This window comes from Euphorbia lathyris, chromosome 4 (assembly GCF_963576675.1).
Source record: "Euphorbia lathyris chromosome 4, ddEupLath1.1, whole genome shotgun sequence".
Taxonomy (NCBI): domain Eukaryota; kingdom Viridiplantae; phylum Streptophyta; class Magnoliopsida; order Malpighiales; family Euphorbiaceae; genus Euphorbia; species Euphorbia lathyris.
In genome coordinates this window covers 77,044,048-77,068,021 of record NC_088913.1, presented here as the reverse complement: position 1 = coordinate 77,068,021, position 23,974 = coordinate 77,044,048, and the positions used below count along the sequence as shown (strand labels likewise).

The following is a 23,974-nucleotide window of genomic DNA, read 5'->3' as shown; positions in this document are numbered from 1 at the left end:
TTGTTGGCGTCTTGATAATTATATATTTCTCTAGTAGAGGTCTTAACTAACAACCTTTTTAGTGCTCTGACAATAAAGATAACATTCCCATTCAAACTTTTGCAAGAGTTTTACTAGTTCATAAATTTGTTTATTCTTTAATAATTAAATATAAAAATCATAATACTAATTCGGATTAAGGTGTTAAAATACCTCTAACGTTTTGAGTCAGGAGTAATTTTATCCATAATGTCTAAAATTGTGCAATTTTACCTCTAACATTGGAAGCTAAGCACAATTTTACCTCTAACATTGATAAATTAGGTTAATATGAGAAATAATTCATCAAATTGTCTTTCCGGTCATGAATCTTATCATCTATACTTCACACGTGCGTCATTTTATCAGTAATAAATCACAAACATATGTTGGGATATGAAAAAAAATATAAAGAATATACTGATTTTTATGCGAATTGGATAAAAAAAATTCAAAAATTTCATCAAATTTATAAATTTGCTCTTGGCTACTAATGTTATGGGTAAAATGACACCATTTTAGACGTTATGGATAAAATTAATCATTGTCCAAAACGTTAGGGATATTTTTGCACCTTAATCCGAGTTAGTACAGTAAAACCTCTATATAGAAATACAATTGGGACAGGACTATTTGTATAACAATTGAAAGGTTATTACTAAATAGAGTTTGGTATAATAAAATTTCTCAACACATAAAATTTTAATTTTTTTATCATAGATATGCATGGTTTATATATAATATGTCACGTCCGTGTCTAAATTTCTAGAATTGATATTAGTATATATTATAATTATTGGGTATGTGATTTTTATTTGGTGTTATAGGAAAAATTTGAAGTTAATTCGATAGGTTTATGTATAAATTAAAAGTTTAGGGTAAATTTTCTGATATGGATATATATTCCAAATATGTGCGAGATGATGATCATCATCAAAGTTTTATTTTTTTTTCTTTTTCTTATCTTCCTCGCCTCTTCGTCTTCTTCGCCGTTCCTGAACCGTTTCTCCACCGTTTCTTTGATTTATGGAGATTCGACCGTCCGAATCACTTGAAATTGAAACCATAGCATCCTTATATATAAATCTAAGTCCTAGTCGAAGAGTTTTTGAGTTTCGGCAGTGTTTGAAGGGAAACGGCTTAGACAGGATTTAGAGGCGAATTGAACGGGTTTGTGGTTTTCAATTAATAGCCAAGGTAAGTAACTATCAACTATATTTTGAGTTTTATGTATACAGATATATATATAATCAAAGAAGTTTCAGAAATTGATATTTTAGGGTTATGAAGGAATTTTGTAAAATTGAAGTTTTTCATGATTTTGCTTTTTATTGTGAAATTACGGTTCAAATGAAGCCATTGATTATGCTTCTATGTGAATTTCAGATTTTACTTGATTATGTTGATTTAAGGCTTGATTTGGTTGATTTACATATATACATATATGTTTTTGGTTTCAATATATATCTATATTGAACAAAATGAATTTGATGATTTATTACGACTTGTTTTTGGATTGAGAAATCGGTTGCAGTTATTGTTGTTATTATTTTGGATTGAAGTCCAAATATGATTTTTATGATACAAAAGGGCTAATTGAAGCCAAATGTTTTTGGTTATTAAATAGTTTGGAATTTGATTGTGAAAGGATATTTGAGCACGTTATGATTTTATATCCATCGAGAGTTATCCGGATCGGTGGTTTTATATTTGAAGACCATGTTCAGTGAGGGACATGGCCTGTGTACACAGTGTGAAAGACCTATTGGGTATGGCAAAGAAGTGTCGGGTAAGACCATATGGGATAGGCAATATTAAGAGACGTCTCGACTATATATGTGGTTATATATTGATACTTAAGGGGAGAAACTCGAGGATGGATACAATGTTTTAAGTTCATTTGGATTATGTTTTCGGTTATGATTGATTTTGATATAAGGTTTTACGTTTGATTAAATACGAGTTGGTTTGATAAAACACTTATTGGATTACAATATTTTATAAGGTTTTGAACTCAAGAATTGATACAAGATTATATATTTTTATGGTTTTGGTTTACTACTTTGACTATATATGAACTTAAGTTTTGAGTATATTTTATAAGGTTTTGATTTTATAAATGTATATATGTAGCTATGTTAAGTAAAGTTGGTTTTGATAGCTGATAGTTTCTTACTGAGATTTTTGTCTCACGTTTTTAAATGTTTTAATGTTTTTAGGTGAGAAAGTACAGGATATAGAGAAGGTTACTGCCCGATTAGGCGGGGTTTGGAAGTTGGATGCTTATTGTTAGAATTATGGTTAGAACTTTGGTATTGCAATTGTAATATAATGATATGTGGATAAATTGGAGACTCCTAAGTATTGATTATTATCTTTCCATTTCACGTCCGATGCCGATTGAGGTCATTTAGGGTCGGGTGTGACATAATATATAACAATAGACATTAATGGAACAAATTAAATAGTTAGAATTTCAATTTAGAGTTTAGGTTTGCAATATATAGATAATTGAAAGAGTTTTATAGGAAAAATGTAAACATCAATGAAAATACTAAATATTTATAATTTTAAGTTCTAGTTTGTGTTTCCAATTCATAGATAATTTCAATAGTTTTTTTTTTAAATATTTTATAATTTAGTTTGAATACTTAATATATATATATATATATATATATATATATATATATATATATATATATATAATTACTATATAGAGGCATAGTTTCTAAAGGTGGGACTGAAAAGTGTATAACAAATAACATTTGGGAGGTTATTCCTATTTATGACTAGCCCAAGTTGGGACCAGATTTTTTTATAACAAAATAGAGGTTATTCCTATATAGAGGTTTTACTGTATTATGATTTTTGTATGTAGTTGTTACGGAATAGACAAGTTTAAAGAGCTGGTAAGATATTTGCAAAGTTCAGAGAACTAATAAATTTTTATGGACAAATTTAAGGATCTGGTGATACGAAATAAACAAGTTTAGGGAGCTGGTAAGACATTTGCAAAGTTCAAAAAGCTAATAAATTTTTATGGACAAATTTAAGGAGCTGGTGATATGAAATAAACAAGTTTAGAGAGTTGGTGAAACACTTATAAAGTTCAAAAAGTCAATCTAATATTATGAAAGTCAATCTACTATTATGGACAAATTCAAAGACCTGATGAATGTATTAAGTTTTTTTTTTTTTTAACTCAATGCACAGTTTTATAAGCAAAACGCACATGCTTAAATGTAGAAACGGAGAAAAAGGTTGGCAACAACCTAAATTTGGCACCATTATTAGCTGTTATCAAATCTTTAAGAATGGTCTTGTAGAGAAGGTCTGGTTTTAACTGTCATTATTGTGAATAAGATTAATTTTTTATTAATTTAATAATATCAATTCTTTTCATTCTTCAAAAAAAAAAAATAATATCAATTCTTTATTAAGTAAATTAATCCATCAATTAAAACCGTTCACCAATTTGTATATAAGAGTAATTTTTTCCTCATTCAAAATATATAGCAATTTCATTTGAAATTTTCTTCACCGTCAAATTTTGTTCAGTTTCTTGAACTTTTATTTTGATTTGTTGGTCCTATTTTTTTAGGTTTTCATTGATAATTTGATATACATAGTTAAAGTTCGACTTGTGAGAAAATATATTTTGAAACTAATTTCATTAGGCATCGTAATCTTCTTCTAATCTTCTTTTATTTCATCTAGTTCATCTGAATGTTTATTACATCTCTTGTTTATTGTAATTTTATTATTGTTTTCAATTTAATAAAATTATTATATTCCTCTTCTAGTTTTTTTTAATTGATATTGTTAACCATCTTAAAACAGATCAATTATTTCTAAAGAGACGAACGATATATTTAATTTCGGCCTGTATAAAAAGGCAAAAAATTTGGATTACTTGAACATAATATAAGTATTATTTCTATGTTATGTTTTTACTATTTATCATTTTATAATACTAACTCGTTTTGTTTGAAATTTCAGAAAACGGTTGAAATTGAAAATGTATCGAGTTCTAAGCAGGGATCTGAAACAGATCAAGAACACGTTAACCCTCGATGCTCCACATATAACAGTACCAATGGCAACATCTGTAAGCGACAACGGAATGTTGAAATACCTTTCCACATGATTTTGATTTGACAAAATTATTTAAGTAAATGATAAAAAATATTCTAACACATTAAATTTAAATGCTTTGGTTTATTCACACTAATGTGTTTGTTCAATGTTGAGTTTATTGATTTATAAGACATTAAGATAAAAAGTCTAAAGGTCCATAAGTGGAAGTCAAGCCCAATCAACAGATCAAGACCTCACGGCCCAAGAAGATAAAACGCAGTCATATCAAGTGAAACGACGACTCAGCATGAAGAAGGATCGAGAAGCCTTCTAACAAAAGCTTCAAGAGGAAGCTGCTGAGTTGAACGACAATACAGTCAGGTCAGCGGCAGAACATAACCAACTTATAGATAAAGTACTTCTACTTTGGGTAAAGTTCAGAAGGCGCAGGAAGCTGTCTGGAAGACTTTGCCGTAAATTTCGAAACATTATGTTTATCTGACGAAAAGCTGCTGAGCACTGCCGTAGACAGAAGATGCAAGAATCTCATGGGCCAACGACACTGAGCACGTCCTGAGTGACAACGACAGGAAGCCGTTAGCCTCCAACGGTTATTTCGAAATTCAAAATTACCGGTGCTTGAAGTGTCACTATATAAAGGCCTCTCAATTGCTTCATTCGACGCAGATCTTCAATTAGTCGAAACGCTGACCAAATTCATACTTGAAGTTCTGTGAGAAAAGCAAAGCAAAATCTTACACCAATTTCCAATCATTGTGTAAAAGTCTAGAGTGATTTCAATCATCTAAAGTGTCTTAGCAATTGTTGTTTAGGACAAACACTTATCATTTCTAGAAGAATAGAAAGGAGAGGCTGAGTACTCGGTTATAGTACTCAGCGGTAGTTATAGGAGTGAGTAGAGATATAGAGGAAGGTACTCTTGTATACTCAGCTTCTATTGTAAAAGGTTTCGTGCTCTACCTTTAAAGAGCTCAGTAGAGAATTCAAAAAGCTCGGAACGCGTTCCGGGGACTGGACGTAGGCGGAGAGGCCGAACCAGGATATGTCTACTGAGTAACATATTTCTAACCCTTAAACTCCTTTATATATTGCTTGCTATAAAACTGACTAAGTAACGAACTCACACTGAGTTGAGTGCACTAAGAAGCTGAGTTCAGGAATAGACTCTAAGTGCTATCTCCTGACTCAAGGAAAGAAACAGACTTAGTCACAAGTTGGCTAAGCTTGTGTCTTAAAACTACTTAGCGCCGTTGTATAAACCTTTTCTTAAGAAAAGAAGTCAGCCTTAACGGACAAAATTTTAAATAGTGCCTATCCCCCCCCCTGGAACTAACCTTGTCACATTATAAGGGACCAACAAGTGGTGTCAGAGCTTAAAAGCTCACTGAGCAAGATATAACTATCTTGAGCTGATCCCCACAATGGCTGAGAACAACACTCGTTTCCTCCCAGGAAATCAGACAACTCAGATTTTACCTGAGGGACTATCCATTACTCGGCCTCCTTTGTTCTTCGGGTCTAACTATACCTTTTGGAAGAACAGAATGAAAAATTTCATTCAGGCAACAAATATGAGTGCATGGCTTTCTATAGTCCAAGGCCCATTTGTTCCTGTTGAAACTATTGACGGCCAAACGGTTGTTAAAGCTGAAACTAAGTGGACAGAAGATGATCTCAAGAAGCTACAAAATCATGCTTCGGCTATAAACATGCTTCACTGTGCATTAGATGCTGCAGAGTACAACAAGATTTCAGGTTGTGAGTCAGCGCAGGAGATCTGGAAGAAACTGGAGGTCACCTACGAAGGAACCAACAAAGTTAAGGAGTCCAAGGTGAAACAGCACATGAGGTTGTACGAGCTTTTTGAAATGAATGATGATGAAGGAATCTCTGACATGAACTCAAGATTCACAAACTTAATCAACGAGCTCAAGAGACTTGGCAAGATCTTTACTGAGGAAGAGAAAGTCAAGAAGATACTGAGGAGTCTTCCTAAAAGCTGGCAAGCCAAGAAAACTGCTGTTGAGGAAGCTCAAGACTTAACCACCTACAAGTATGATGAACTCATTGGCTCGCTGCTGACCCATGAGATCTCAATGAAGAACTTTGAGGTGAAGGAGAAGTCTGAAGACAAGAAGCAAAAGTCTCTTGTCATGGAAGCTCAACAAACGATGAAGAAATGGCAATGTTCACTAGAAAGATGAAAAGGCTGTTTAGAAAGAATGATAAATATTCCAAGAAGCCTTACAAGAAGTTTGACAAGTACAAAGCCGAGTCCAGCGACAGCAAGTACAAGAAGGACAGCTCAAAGCCTATTACATGCTTTGAATGTCATCAAACTGGCCATATCAAATCAAGCTGTCCTACCTTGAGGAAGGAAAGAAAGAACGGCAAGAAGGCAATGGTGGCAACCTGGAGTGATAGTGATGAGTCATCATCATCAGAAGCTGATGCCACTGAATCAGCAAAGATCTGCTTCATGGCAGATGAGCTTGCTGAGCCTTGTGTTTCTGAGCCTGCTGACCCCTCCATTGCATCTGACGATGAGGTACACTCAACTGAGGTAATATCACTACCCTTGCTCAGAAATGAAATGATTAATGCCCTGAGTGACCTCTACACACTTGTCAAAAAGTGTAACAAGAAGGTTAGAGCACTCAGCAGGCGATGTGATGAGATTGAAGAGGTCAAACTGAGTGACCTTCGATATCTTCTCTAAGACAACTCAACTTTGCATAGCAACGTAGAAATTATGCAAAAGTTTGTCTCTGAGGTCCAATCAGATTCTAAGAAACTGAAAAAGGACGTCACATCTATTCAGAACCAACTCAAGGTTCCGAATAAAAGAAATATTCCTCTGAACACTCAGTACCAAAGTACTAGTCAGCAGAGATGGAATCCTCAGCGGAATGTCCAGTGTGACTTCTGTAGGAAGAAAGGACACACCACAAAGGTGTGCTGGCATGCTCAGCACTGGGGTGCTGACCAGTCAGTGAGATATCCTAAACGGAAGGTCAGCTGTGACTTCTGTGGGAAAAATGGACACACTGTTCAAGTGTGTCGTCATAAGATTAAATATGATGCTTTACCTGCTGAGCCTAACAAACAAGGACCCAAAAAGACTTGGGTACCTAAAGATAACTAGCTATATTACAGGTAAGTCTGAGGTGTACTGAGAAGTCAAAGATGTGGTACATTGACAGCGCATGCTCGAGGCATATGACTGGTGATGAAACTCAGTTCATCATATTTGTGCGTAAACGAGGTGGAAGCGTAAGTTTCGGAGACAACAAAAAGGGTAAGATAGTAGGGTCAGGAACCGTTGGTGGTAATCCTAATATTGAGTCAGTCTCCCTAGTCAGCGGACTCAAATATAACTTACTCAGCGTAGCTCAGCTATGTGATAATGGGAGAAAAGTTATATTTGATGACACTGGATGTAAAATATTCGAGGGTAAAACAAATGAGTTGATTTTAACTGCCCCTCGTATTGATAATGTCTTTATGCTGAACTTAGAAAATAAATTTTCAAAAACTGTATGCTTAGTGTCAAAGGAAGAAAATTCCTGGCTATGGCACAGGAGACTTGGTCATGTAAGCATGGACCTCCTGGCCAAATTAGCAAGAAAACAATTAGTTGAGGGACTGCCAGAACTTAAGTTCGAAAAAGATCAATTATGCAACACTTGTCAAGCTGGAAAACAAACCAAACAATCTTTTCATAGTAAAAACATTGTCTCAACTAAGCGTCCATTAGAGTTGCTACACTTGGATCTCTTCGGTCCAGTCCAGCCGCTGAGCTTGGGTGGTAGAAGATTTTCCTTGGTCATTGTAGATGACTTTTCTCGGTACACTTGGATCATCTTGTTGAGTAGCAAGGATGAAACCTTTGAGACGTTTTCAACTTTAGTAAGAAAACTTGAAAATGATAAAGACCTTAAGTTAGCTCACATCCGAAGTGATAATGGTGGAGAATTAAAAAACCAACAGTTTGTTGAATTCTGTGAAGCCAACGGCATTGACCATAATTTTTCTGCTCATAGAACGCCTCAACAGAATGGGGTTGTTGAAAGGAAAAACAGAACCTTGGTTGAAATAGCCAGGACAATGCTGAGTGAGCATAGGCTTCCAAAGTACTTTTGGGGAGAAGCTGTCAACACAGCATGCTACATACTTAATAGGGCTCTAGTCAGACCCATATTAAAGAAGACTCCCTACGAACTTTGGAAAGGACGAAAGCCCAATATTAGATACTTTTGTGCCTTCGGCTGTAAATGTTTTATTCTAAATACTAAAGACAGCCTTGCTAAGTTTGATTCAAAAGCTGATGAAGCTATCTTTTTAGGCTACTCAACAAACAGCAAAGCATATAGAGTTTTCAATAAACGAACTCAGGTCCTATAAGAGTTAGTACACGTTGAGTTCGATGAAACTAACCATGCAGGAAAAGATAAGCAGCTGACTGAGGATGATCCATACTCAGCACCCGCTGACCAAGAAACAGCCGCTGAGTCACTACCTCAAGGGCTGACCAAAGGTAAAAGGGAAACTCAAATTGTTTTCACTGACCAATCTATACCTGCAGAGATTGTTGAAACACAACCAGCTCAAGACATCACTCTTCCAAAAGAGATCAGAATACCAAGAGGACACTCAGAGAGTGCCATTCTTGATGCTGCTGAAAACACCCTGATGACAAGAAATCAACTCAGGAGATACCTCAGCAACATAGCATTCGTCTCAGTTCAGGAACCAAAGAACTTCACTGAAGCTGAGTACGATGAGTTCTGGATGAGTGCAATGCAAGAAGAACTTGATCAATTCAGAAGAAATGAAGTATGAGACTTAGTGCTAAATCCAAGAAGCCAGAAGACCATAGGAACAAGATGGGTCTTCTGCAACAAGCTAGATGAACAAAGGAACGTGCTCATAAACAAAGCAAGACTTGTAGCTCAGGGGTACAGTCAGCAAGAAGGTATTGACTACGGTGAGACCTTCGCTCCAGTGGCAAGGCTAGAGGCTATAAGAATTTTATCTGCATATGCAAGTTATATGAACTTTAAATTGTTTCAAATGGATGTTAAGAGTGCATTCCTTAATGGAGTTATAAACGAGGAAGTCTATGTTAATCATCCTTCAGGGTTTGAGGATCCTAAGTTTCCAAACCACGTTTATAAACTCAAAAAGGCTCTGTATGGTCTCAAGCAAGCACCACGTGCTTGGTATGAGAGGCTGACCAGTTTCCTGCTGACTAGAAATTATGTCAGAGGTAAAGCTGATACAACCTTATTCATTAAGAGGAAGGGTAAAGATACCCTACTGGCTCAGATATATGTTGATGACATTATTTTTGGTGCCACTAACGAGTCAATGTGCAAGGAATTTAGTAAGCAGATGCAAACTGAGTTTGAAATGTCAATGATGGGAGAACTCAACTTCTTCCTTGGACTTCAAATCAAACAAGGGAAAAATGGCATCTTCATCAGTCAAACTAAGTATGCTAAGGAGATATTGAAGAAGTATGAACTTGAGAATTGCAAGTCAATATCTACCCCTATGGGCACTAACACTGTCCTCTGCGCTGATGAAAATGGTAAGTCAGTAGACAGCAGATTGTACCGAGGTATGATTGGCTCTCTACTCTACTTAACTGCTAGAAGGCCGGACATTCAGTTCTCAGTATGTTATTGTGCTAGATATCAATCTAACCCTAAGGAATCCCATTACATAGCTGTAAAAAGAATCCTTAGATATTTGCAAGGCTCAGTAAATGCAAGTTTATAGTATCCCAATACTCATGATTTCACACTCATTGGATACACTGACACTGACTACGGACGAGACAAACTTGAATGAAAGAGCACCTCAGGAGGATGTCACTTCCTTGGAAGCTGTCTTGTGTCCTGGTTCAGTAAGAAGCAGGCGTCAGTAGCCCTGTCAACCACTGAAGCTGAGTACATTGCTGCTGGAAGCTGCGTTGCTCAAGTCCTATGGATTAAGCAACAGCTAGAAGATTATGGTGTTCAGACTAAAATAATTGAAGTCAAATGTGACAACAAAAGTGCCATTGACCTATCAAAGAACCCAATCCAGCATAGCCGGATGAAGCACGTCAGCATAAGACATCACTTCATCAGAGATCATGTACTCAAGGGAGAGATCAAGCTGACCTATGTCCCAACGGATGAGCAGCTTGCTGATATCTTCACAAAGCCACTGGCTCCTGAGCAATTCAACATACTTAGAGAAGCCATTGGTATGTTTAATCCTCTTTAGTAAATTCCAAGTATAACATGAGATATATGCATGATGAGTTTATTACCATGCTGAGTGATTTATGCTAAATCAATATCTATCACATGCTGAGTAGATATACAAACTGAGTGATTAAACACACGAATTATTCTTTGCGTAGAACTAACTACTCAGAACATTAAACGTTTGAAATCCTTAACACTGAGTAAAGATCCGTTGCAAAATTTAATGCAAAACACGCGAATTAAATAGCCACCTAGGATGACGTAAGCACAATAATTAGAAAATACATGCGCCGAATGTGTCATAAATGCCAGAATCTGTGTCGATTGACTATCTCGAGGTCAAACGGCCACCTCAACGCTTCAGATCAACTCGACACCTCTATAAATAGTGGACGATTTCCCACTTTTACCTCTTTACGCTTAGAAATTTCTGGTATTCAAATACTCTCTTCTCTAAAAATTCCCAAACTTCTCAAAACTTCTCTAAGAATCATGTCGAAAGATTCTCAGAACATCTCCGGTGCCGGTTACGACGACAACCGCTCCGATGAAAACCCTCCATCTCCTGCTCAGCAGGAACATAGCGAGACTCCCACCAAGTCTCAAGAAACCAGTCAGCGTGACCACTCCAAGGTCACTACACCGAGGAAGAAAACCAAAGCTGACTAAGCTACCTCCTCGAAAGGGAAGCAAAAGCAGGATAAGGCAAAGAAACCCGTGGAACGTACCTACTCTCTAGTTTACGAGAGTGTGAGGGGGTATAAGGTTGAACACTCCCGCTGGTTCTCGAATGGATTTATGGAAGCTGAGCAACCCTTCTGTGAGTGGATCTCAAAGAATGGCTGGACCGAGCTGTTCTCAGTTCGAGAAGTCACCTATCCCGAATTAGTAAAGGAATTCTATGCTAACCTTAGAGCCGCTGATGATAACCAAGACTACATGGTCACCAAGGTTCGAGGGAAGGATATCTTCATCAACCCTGTTTACCTTGCCTCACTGCTAAAACTGAAAAACGAAGGAGCAAAACTTCGCAAATCAGGTGACCAAGATAAGATTGAGTATCCCGCTGAGTTCTGTAAACCTGAAGGTCATGTCGGGGAAATTTCGAGTACCTCCATGGGTCAACATCAAAAGATGGCCCACTACATACTGACCAATTTCCTCTTTCCTAAGGTCAACTCCACCAACTCAGCGTCAAATTTCGAGCAGTGCTTCATCTAGCACATGCTGACCTATAAGCCGATCAACATGCCTGTCTTTATAATCGGTGGGTTTCAAAGAAGTACTGGAACCCTTAGGTTAGGTTCCATTATTACCAGAATCCTCAAGGATCACCGGGTGAGCTTGGTTGAGGAAATCCACACCTGGGGTACAGAAATCACTCCAGCTACATTGTTTGGTCTATTCTACGATCAACCAATTATGCACAAGTGCAGAATATCAACCAGTCAGCTCCTGCTGGAAATATCAACTCAAGACCAGCCACTGATCATGCTGTCACTTCTAATATTGAGTAGAACCAAACACCTCCACAATCCGGTTCTACTCGTACTCCGGCAACTGGGCCAAATAATGATGGATCCTACTCTTATCTGAATGCCTCTGAGTCTGGTCGAAAAATCATTGACTCAGCTCAAGCTCTACTCCAGGACCTCCATCAAACAAATATCGATGCCGCTGGGTCAGTTCCTGTTGAGCCAACTCAGCTTTCGTCTGTCACTCAACTTCTCACAGAAATCAAAGGTCTTAAGGATCTTCTGAGTGTCATGACTTCACTTCAGTCTCAACAGCCCAGACAGGAATCAATAACTAAGCTGGCCGAACTCCAGCTGATAATGGTCAATCACATGAACTCTCTTCAGGGTCAACTTCATAATTTGTCAACTGCGAACACAATGTATGCAACTTCTGCTGAAGTTCATCAAATCTTCAACCAGCTTCACACTGAGCAAGCCAGAACCAACGAGCAACTCTCTTCCTCCTCCCAATGCTCTATTGAGCAAATTAGTGAGGCTGTCCGTCTACTCAACTTGAGTAAGGAAGAGATGGAAACTGATCAACTCAAGACGAATGAAATTCTGAGGTACTCTCGAGTCACTTTCAACCATGTGCGCCACTCAAATGTTCAACGTCAGTATTATGACTCGGCTTTGCTAAAGATGTTTCATCAAGCCTTTGCCATGCTGACTGACAGTATAACCTGGGTTGGAAAGTCTCAAGCATACATCCTGAGTATGCTCAGTGCCTCGGCTATCAGGATTCCACGTTCTGTCTTGGATGAGGGTGTTCCTATTTTTGATGGCATCAATGAAAGCACACGCAGGCTTAAGGCATTCTCGGGTCGATTAACTCGTGCTGCCATCGACGACACCTTCATTCCTCCTCCTCCCGATGCTGACAAAACGGGGGAGAAAGAACAAGCTCAAAGAACTGAACAATCAGGAGAAGCATCAGGAAGTCAGCAGAAATACAAGGGAAAGGGAAAAGCTAAAGATGATGTCCAAATTAACTACAAGAAAAAATAGCTTGACTAGGATTGCTAGATTTAGTTTTTAAAGAACTTGTAGTCTTTCCCTTATGTATTTTGTTGTGCTGACCCTGAATACAAAACTATGCATGCATCTACCTTTTCAAAATTGACCAATCTTATGTGATGCTTACTTATGTCTTATGATAAACTTTAACGCATCTTCATTAAATCAACTGTGTTAATTGTCTACATTGCTTTATGATTGTATGCTGTGTTGATCAATATGTTGACCTCTTTTATATATCTTCTTAACTAAAACACATTGAACAAAGAAATACTCAGCGCTCTCTGATATCTAAATCTTCCGCATAAAGTGAGTTAAAAAGAATATGTTCCATGAGCTGACCTATATCTGAAAACTGACCTTAGACTTACTTGATTAAACCTTGAAATGTTTAAAGTAAAACTAAGCCAGTAGCTCAACCCTTACGGGGGAGTATCTTGAGTAATATAAGGTCAACTATCATGGGGGAGCTCAACACTGAGTTCTTCACTGAATATTTTTGCCAACATCAAAATGGGGAATTTGTTGAAACACCTTTCCACATGATTTTGATTTGACAAAATTATTTAAGTAAATGATAAAAAATATTCTAACACATTAAATTTAAATGCTTTGATTTATTCACACTAATGTGTTTGTTCAATGTTGAGTTTATTGATTTATAAGACATTAAGATAAAAAGTCTAAAGGCCCATAAGTGGAAGTCAAGCCCAAGTCAACAGATCAAGACCTCACGGCCCAAGAAGATAAAACGCAGTCGTATCAAGTGAAACGACGACTCAGCATGAAGAAGGATCGAGAAGCCTTCTAACAAAAGCTTCAAGAGGAAGCTGCTGAGTTGAGCGACAATATAGTCAGGTCAACGGAAGAACAGAACCAACTTATAGACAAAGTATTTCTACTTTGGGTAAAGTTCAGAAGGCACAGGAAGCTGTCTGGAAGACTTTGCCGTAAATGTCGAAACATTCTGTTTATCTGAATAAAAGCTGCTGAGCACTGCCGTAGACAGAAGATGCAAGAATCGCATTGGCCAATGACACTGAGCACGTCCTGAGTGACAACGATAGGAAGCCGTTAGCCTCCAACGGTTATTTCGAAATTCGAAATTACCGGTGCTTGAAGTGTCACTATATAAAGGCCTCTCAATTGCTTCATTCGACGCAGATCTTCAATTAGTCGAAATGCTGACCAAATTCATACTTGAAGTTCTGTGAGAAAAGCAAAGCAAAATCTTACACCAATTTCCAATCATTGTGTAAAAGTCTAGAGTGATTTCAATCATCTAAAGTGTCTTAGCAATTGTTGTTTAGGACAAACACTTTATCATTTCTAGAAGAATAGAAAGGAGAGGCTGAGTACTCGGTTATAGTACTCAGCGGTAGTTACAGGAGTGAGTAGAGGTATAGAGGAAGGTACTCTTGTATACTCAGCTTCTATTATAAAAGGTTTCGTGCTCTACCTTTAAAGAGCTCAGTAGAGAATTCAAAAAGCTCGAAACGCGTTCCGGGGACTGGACGTAGGCGGAGAGGCCGAACCAGGATATGTCTGCTGAGTAACATATTTCTAACCCTTAAACTCCTTTATATATTGCTTGCTATAAAACTGACTAAGTAACGAACTCACACTGAGTTGAGTGCACTAAGAAGCTGAGTTTAGGAATAGAATCTAAGTGCTATCTCCTGACTCAAGGAAAGAAACAGACTTAGTCACAAGATGAATAAGCTTGTGTCTTAAAACTACTTAGCGCCGCTGTGTAAACCTTTTCTTAAGAAAAGAAGTCAGCCTTAACGGACAAAATTTTAAATAGTTCCTATCCCCCCATTGGAACTAACCTTGTCACGTTATAAGGGACCAACAAGTTGTATCAGAGCTTAAAAGCTCACTGAGCAAGATATAACTATCTTAAGCTGATCCCCACAATGGCTGAGAACAACACTCGTTTCCTCCCAGGAAATCAGACAACTCAGATTTTACCTGAGGGACTGTCCATTACTCGGCCTCCTCTGTTCTTCGGGTCTAACTATAACTTTTGGAAGAACAGAATGAAAAATTTCATTCAGGCAACAAATATGAGTGCATGGCTTTCTATAGTCCAAGGCCCATTTGTTCCTGTTGAAACTATTGACGGCCAAACGGTTGTTAAAGCTGAAATTAAGTGGACAGAAGATGATCTCAAGAAGCTACAAAATCATACTTCGGCTATAAACATGCTTCACTGTGTGTTAGATGCTGCAGAGTACAACAAGATTTCAGGTTGTGAGTCAGCGCAGGAGATCTGGAAGAAACTGGAGGTCACCTACGAAGGAACCAACAAAGTTAAGGAGTCCAAGGTGAACCAGCACATGAGGTTGTACGAGCTTTTTGAAATGAATGATGATGAAGGAATCTCTGACATGAACTCAAGATTCACAAACATAATCAACGAGCTCAAGAGACTTGGCAAGATCTTTCCTGATTTAACTGATGCACTTTATAGTGTTTATCAAGCATTTTGACTTTTCTTTATCATTATTACATATTAAACGATTTAACTGATGCACTTTATAGTGTTTATCAAATATAGAAAAATGGCAAAGGAACTGTGAGGTGGATCAAGACACTACATGAATTATGGAAGGAAAGAAACCTTTCTATAATTACTTGAAAGTGTGGAGGTGTTTTGCAAAGGTAATGACTATATTTCCAAAGAGGATGAAAAAAAGACCTAAATTCAGTGAATTGTATTTTTTATTAGTTATGCGCTTCATAGCAATGCATATCAGATTCTTGTATATGAATCTAAAATTCCTAAGGTTTATAGAACACCTTTATGGATTCAAAGAGTGGCTCATTCTTTAAAAATGTACTTCCATGCAAGGAAAGCAAGGTTGATCAAGACCCAAATGGACTCTGGAAACTGTTGATGAAAACAGTCAAGACCTTCAACAAGAAATTGAGATTGAAGTTGAGAAATATGTGGAGCTTAAAAGAAGAAAAGGGGGCATGGGTGACAATAATTTGGACCAAGTTTTCTAACATATATGTTAGAGGCTAAACCTCAAATCCATAAAGGAGCTTTAAGCTCAAGGATAAGTCCCTTATATAAGTAGACTATGAAGAGTGAAATTGAATCCATCATCCATAACTATACATGGGAATTAGTGGATTTTCATCTTGAAACAAAACCACTTAGTTTTAAATGGATTTCCTAATGGAAAATGAAAGTGCATGGAACAATTGACAAGTATAAAGTCAGATTAGTTATAAAAATTTATAGACGAAAGGAAGTGCTTACTTTGATTCGTACTCTCCTATGTCCCAATAACTTCCATTCTCGTGATACTTTCAATCGCCGCTTGTTAGAATTTTGAAGTACATATTAATCATCGCTTTGTAAATATACTTGCAATCGTCTTTCTTGTAAGTATAGGATACAGACGTATAATCTTTCCGATACATATTTATAAGAGGATATATATATCCCTAACAACTATATAATATTCTATCCTATACATGTTAGTCGTGTTAGTAATTGTACCCTAGGCCAATAACCAATTATATAATATTTGTTTGTTTAATCTAATAAATATTACAAATTAATTTATGTATTTACCTGTTAGGTTTACAATAATATTCATGAATTATAGTTAGTTATTCGAAATATCATTAGTCACTTATTATTGTGGGAATGATAGTAAATCAAAACTAGTATGATTGTTGATTGATGTTCATGAGATGAACATAATGTACAGACACAAATCAAACTCACAGGTTTATGTTGGCGAACATAATACTAGTCTAAATACTATAAGTGATCTCAGTTATAGTAGTGATATTGAATTCTTAGACCCGATGTCACCATAAATTCCTACATAAAGTGTATTATGTTTTGACAGAATTAAACATTGTCCTTAACCGGACAATTATAAAGGCTATGGTTAGAAATAGTACGATTCATGCAAAGGAAGATTAATGACAAATATGAGATTTTCCCTTTATGAGAGTGATATCAGTAGGCTCCTCGTTAAGTGAGACTGAGAAATACATGGGCGTGCTCAAATAAATTGATAAGGGTATCAGTTAATTTGTTTTACTCTCTACTTGGAGATCAAGAAACTATACGATGGAATAAGGTAAGAATAACAAAGACAATGCCTTATGTTCAATCTAGATATCATCATATAAAGAGATTATGACAAACTATTAAATAAATTATATGGGATTATCTTCTTCACATAAATTGGATTATCATAATGCATTCTTACAGACCGCTTATGACTTGTTGAACAAAATGATATCTTTCCTTTTACCAATATTATATGAATCGACATGGTCACACACAACAAATGAACTAAGATGTATAGAAAATGACTATAATCATAGTATCCGAATTGTGATCAGATTCGATAAATATCACTTGGATTAGATATTTAAAATAATATAAGACCCGATAAAAATATCTATAAGATATTTTATTTAATGAATTTCGAATTTAAAATAATTTTACTCAGATTAGAATTTCAAAATAATAATAATTAAATATTTGATATTTATTTATAATTATTTTTGGCTTATTATATATATACTCATTTAAGTGGACAACGAGATTTAGATAATTACCCTTTTCTGAATAGAGCAATATTTAGATACTCTAAAGTAGGCAATTCAGATTTGGGGCTATCATAAACATTTGACATAGTGTTACCATATTATCTTGTACGTTAGTTTTGTTCGTGTGGATACCGATAGAGGATGTTTGTATATCCAACATGCAACACTGGATCCAATCTTGTCTCTGACTTACATACTCAGTTTTACACTTCAATCGAGGTTGGTAATCCTATTTTTCTTTTCGATTTAATTAAACACATGAATCATGTGTTTGATTTTTCGATATTATCTGCTCTATTGTGTTATTATGGTCTCCGAAAACCCGAGAAATCGAGACGATATGTATCTCTAACGAGTGTATAACACTAGAGTTCTCGATGGTATGCTAGTTGCAAAATCTATTTAAAATATTTAAAAGTATGAAAGGAGATGAGAAAGATGTAGAAATGATCTAATATAATTGTTTGAATAGCAAAAGGAAAAGTTGATGGGCTCTCGTATCACATCCATCCCTATTCAATTCAAAAGCATATGCCAAAGCTTAGAGCTCATTTTCAGAAAATTCCTTGGATTGGGTGCCCCTTCACGCCTTCACATGGAAGCAAATGGATTCGCATTCAATTAGATTTGGGAAGTCATAATTCTAATCCTTGAATAGTTTGAAAAATTACAATTCAATCCTTGGAAATTTATTATAAGAATACACGTCTCCCAATCAAAAGAAACTGAAATAATAACACACGCCACAATGTATAGAGAACGAATCAGTTAACAGTTGTATTATTGATTGTAAACGCAGTTCCGTGGTTTGAAAACTTGAAAATAGAAATCTATAGTTTGTGCGGTTTATAAATTAAGATATTCAGTCAAAATTTGTTGAAGGAAACGATTGGGAGAAATTAAAAAGTCTAATTTTATAAATTACCCATATATAACTTCTGGAATTACATATTAACTAAATCACAAACATTTGTTTGATCGAATTTTTTTTTACTCACAAATCCTTTTACTACAAACTATACAAACCATAATCATTATTTGTAAGTTTTTAATCGCATGACTACGTTTATAAATTGGGGAAACCAACTTTTTTTTAATACTTTACTCTCGGTGTTAAGAGAGAAATTGTGAAATAAATTTTGGACCCTGTTTGTTTGAGGGAAAATATTCTGCAGGAAAATATTTTTCCAATTTTTCAGTGTTTGTTTTGGCAGGAAAATAAGTCATAGAAAAATAAGCGGTAAGTCAATGGAAAAGAAAGGAAGAAATAAGGGAAAATATTTTACCATTTTCAAAAGGGTAAACATTTTCCTCAAAACATACGCATTTAGAGAAAAATAGGAAAAACGTTAAAAAATATAAAAATACAAATAATATGAAACACAAAAAACATGAATTACGTGAAAACGTTACAAAATACGAGAATATGAAGAAAAAAACCCGCAAAAAAATGAAAGATGAACAAACGCGAAAAACACAAAAACTAAAAAAGGCAAACACTTGAAAAAACACCAAACATGAATAACGCGAAAAAATAAAAAAACATGAAATATACAAAAACGTAAAAAAAATACGAAAAACACGAAACACGAAAAATGCAAACAAAATACAAAAACGTAAAAAACACGAAAAATATGAAAAACATGAAAAAAATGTGAATACCACGAAAAACTAACAAAATGCGAAAAATAAAAAACGCGAAAAAAAGAAAAACTGAAAAACTAAACGTGAAAACACGAAAAAATGAAAAAAAAAACACAATAACGTTAATAACACGAGGAAACGTACAATTTATAGTAATAGATTTGAGGGCAATGTTATATTTTGAATGAAAAATTATATATTCTATTCTATCTTATTCCACCAAGCAAACATAGGAATATGTTCCTAAGGAATTTCTATTACATTCTTTGCTATTCTATTCTTTTGGAATAGCAATTCAAATTCATTCCATTTCATTCCGCGAACCAAACTACACACTTTATGTGTGTTTTTAGTGCTTAATTTGTACTTAATACATGTGAATCTCTTTTTTGTATTTTATATATACAATTGAAAATAAAAAAAATACAGAAAATCTATATTTAGTGGTTGGAAAATATTTTCCAGTGTTGTAACCAAACACCAGAAAATATTTTCGAGTATTGTTGCCAAACACAATTTTTTTTTTCTGCACAATATTTTTTTTGTATAAAATTTTCCAGAACACAATATTTTCCCCAAAACAAACAGTTGGAGTTGTGTTATTCTTGTTATTGAGAGACAGTGATTGAAAATGACAATATGTGCTATTTTGTTGATTTTTTATTCCATTTTGATTGACTACATTCTGTTTTTTTTATAAATGATAGGGTAAAGTTCAAATAAAACCCATGTGGTTTCACTAATTTTCAGATAAAGGACTGTGGTTTACTTTTTGTCAAAATGAGGACTGAAGTTTTCAAATTTAGCAAAATAATGACTTTTTCGATTCATACCATTAAAATCACCATTGATGACTTCAAAAATGGCATATTTTAAAAACTACTAATATTCTAAGCAACTTTAATTCTTCAACTTTTTTATTTCGAGACTATTTAGATCATATTTGGTAAAGAGAGAGAAAGTTAATGTTTAGAGAGAGAAAGTTCCAAAAAAATATGATTTTCTAAAATCGAAAATGTAGTTCCATAAAAAATATGACATTGAACAACTTTAATTCTTGAAAATTTTCATTTTCAGATCGTTAAAGATAGTTTTAATAGCATTATTAAAAGTGTGAAACCTCAATCCTCTTTTTGACAAAAAGTAAACCATAGTCCTTTATCTGAAAATTAGTGAAACCATATGGGTTTTATTTGAACTTTACCCTAAATTATATGTGAGTATATTAAATTCAAATAGGAAACAATAATTAGTTATAAATTGAGATCTAAATAATTATTGTAACTGAAATATATTTAGGATTAGAATCCTCTTAAATCGGAGGCCTTCGCCGGCTCCTCTAAAATCGGCCTTGTGTGAATGACATCATTTTGAAGAGTTTTATCGCTAACAAACTGAACAAACTTTAAACATGATTAATAGAATAATTTCATCAATCATAACTGTAGTTATTCCATTTAATTTATATGATATATTATCATTTATTGGTTTCAAATCAAAGATATATACATATATGATATTTTGTGAGTCCTGTCTTTTCCGGATTCTTATCATATATTTTGCCTATATTGAATATAGGAATATAAATATTACGTCGAATTTAAAAATATTTCATCGTTACATTCGGCAAAACTAGTATAGAACACATATTTGGATATTTTTCTCTTTAATCTATGAAATTTAAAAAACATGATTCCACATCATGTTGAGTCCCATGATTTCATATAAAAAAGACCATATCTTCACGATCCACCTAATACTAACAAAAATAACTACTTTAATGGCTTTCCATCTCTCTCATTTTCTGTAATCATATATTTTTTCATATTTTTCTTGATGTTGTTTAATGATTTTGGCACCATTTTATCTATGATTTTAATTATTTTACATAAAATTAATTAATGTTATGAAAATTATTTTACCCTAATACATTTATAATATCAAGGATATATTGCTTTTAAATAACAATAATATACAACTGCGTTCACATGATGAGTGACCGACCAATTTTGTCAGTTACCGTAAAATAATTTTGGTCTCTACCTTAAAGTAACAAACAACTTAATATGGCAGCAGCTCATCTTACCTAATATACAACCGCATTCACGTGACGAGTGACCTAATACTAACAAAAATAACTACTTTAATGGCTTTCTATCTCTCTCATTTTCTGTAATCATATATTTTTTTCATATTTTTCTTGATGTTCTTTAATGATTTTGCACCATTTTATCTATGATTTTAATTATTTTACATAAAATTAATTAATATTATGAAATTATTTTACCCTAATACATTTGTAATATCAAGGATATATTGCTTTTAAATAACAATAATATACAACTGAATTCACGTGATGAGTGACCGACCAATTTTGTCAGTTACTGTAAAATAATTTTGGTCTCCACCTTAAAGTAACAAACAACTTAATATGGCAGCAGCTCATCTTACCTGTAACGGCTCAAGCTCGTGTTTGTTTGTTTTTTTTTGTAGTTAGCATAATCGAATGGATTGACAGTAACATCAAAGTTGTAACTGCTGTTCAAAAAACTCCATGGTCCATTTTATTCAGTATGGGACTTTGGTGGATTTGGAAGGATGGAAATAACCGCATCTAGAAATCTGAAGGTAACGACAAATTGCATTCTGTCACGTGCTGGAGAGGTGTATCACGCTGCTATGGGATCTAATGTGTCGCCGAGTTGTCAGAGGGTGGAGTGTTGGATCAGATGGATACCGCCAGGGGAAGATTGGCTAAAGGTAAATACTGACGATGCCAGTAAAAATAATCCAGGCTTTGCGACAGGTGGTGGTCTGATACGAGATGGTACCAGTTTGTAGAAAGGGGGCTTCTGGGGGCTTTATTTTGGCCTCCGTATTGCCTGGGAAAAGGGATACAGGAGGTGATCCTTGAGATGGATTCTATTTCAGCACTAATGTTCGTGGAAAAATCGATTGGCCTCCGCCATCCGATGGGATGGTTGATTCGAGAGTGCTGGAGATTACTGGATAGAGATTGAGAGATTAAATTCCAACATGTCTTTCGAGAAGAAAATCAGACAACAGACTGGTTAGCAAATTTCATAGACACTTTAATCTTGGATGATCACGAGTGTGTTGCGCCTCCTGCAAGCCACCAGCAAATTCTTTTTGAAGACCAGCAAGGCCGAGTCTCATACAAAATATCATGGTTTGATGTAAGGTTAATTATTTACAACAATCTAAAATTTATAAAAAAAATTCTTAAAATGTTAGGTACTTAAAAAATTAAAAGTGGTTTTACTATATTTCAAAAGAAAAAAAAAAGTGATTTTAGCTTTTAATAAAACTCTAAAACTGTTTTTTTAAACCAAAAAAACAATTGCATATTTGATAAAAACATATTAAAAATCTTTGTATTTCCTCTAAAAATAATTTAGTTTGGCCCAGTTTTAAAAAAAAAAATCTTGTATTATCATGGGCCACTTTACATTTATGGACCAAAGACCAAGTAGTTTTTTTTTTTTTTTTTAATGAGAAGGAGTTTGAGGCCGACCCCGAATCATTTCGGGACTAAGGCTTTGTTGTTGTTGTTGTAGAAGGAGTTTGAGCTTTTGATATGTAATTTCTTACTAATATATTTGGAAGGAAAAACTTTTTATCAACTAAATTGTTTTGAAATTGGTAACCGTGTTTATGATTTATGGATGAAGGTGTTTATGAATTATAGATGAAGGGTTTCAACGTTTGAGTTAATCTTTCTAGATAAACCTGTAAAACCGACAAACCCGTTCGCAAGGCCGTCTTAAATTTTTTGAGGCCCCTGTGCTAAAACCCTTAATATTTAATATAATTTTGTATTAAGAAAATATAAAAAGAAATGAATGAATGGTATAAGGTTGTGAATTTTGGATGTTGAATATTTAAATCACGTATGCATTTAATAGAGTGGAAAATTGTAAATAGATCTTATTACATTATATTATTATTTCAATTTAAGCTAATATCTATATTTCACTAACCACGTTTTAAATTTTAGGGCCCTGTGCGGTAGGGCTCCTTGCACACCCTCATCTACCCATCTGCCCGTTCGATACCTAAGTCAGTACATGCTTAGAAAGGGCTGAAGAGTAAAAACTGAATGTGAGTTTTAGAATTAACGTAAATAGTATGTGACCATACCTGCCTATATATAGGTTGGACCAAACCCTTATACTTTTAGTATTAGAACTCATTGTCCTATTAAAAGTGGGGTTCTTTAAGAGATGTCCTCCACATTGAATGTGGAGTCTTTAATTTGTTCGCACAAGGATTTTTTTTTTAGAGGGGAACGTTCTGTAGAAGTTTCTTAGTGGATTTGAATATCCAAATTAAGATACGTGATGGTAGATTCGAACACCCCTAAAACGCTACATGTTTGATTCGTTTTGTATAATATCAGACCTACATTGAAAAAAATTATAAGTTTGTGAGTGGTATAGAATCACTTAGTAGTATTTAGCTTTCTATAAAACAATTTCCTTTTTTTTATTTGCTCATGAAAATAGTGCTAAATTCTTATCAACTTAAATTACTTTTCCATTATTAAGCCTTATGGAAAAGAAACAAAAGTTACTATAAAGTCACTATAAAGAAATCAAAATTTAATTCATGTCAACAACGTCTGGGTGTGTAGTCGGTTATCACGCTAGTCTCACACACTAGAGGTCCCCGGTTCGAACCCGGGCTCAGACATAACCAATTATTTTTATTTTGTTGTTAATTCTGAAATTTTAAATTTTATATATTACTTTTGGGCCTCAGATTAGTTATGGGCTTCTTTCTAACAACTTTTTATCTGGACCAAGGCAT

The 23,974-nt window shown here is 34.8% G+C and overlaps 1 non-coding gene across 1 annotated transcript; it reads left to right on the top strand.

The window, feature by feature from the left end:
• The first annotated feature begins 23,784 nt into the window (after positions 1–23,784).
• On the top strand, positions 23,785–23,857 carry TRNAV-CAC (transfer RNA valine (anticodon CAC)). The gene has a single exon. It is a non-coding gene; the product is annotated as a tRNA-Val (tRNA).
• Positions 23,858–23,974: the final 117 nt, after the last annotated feature.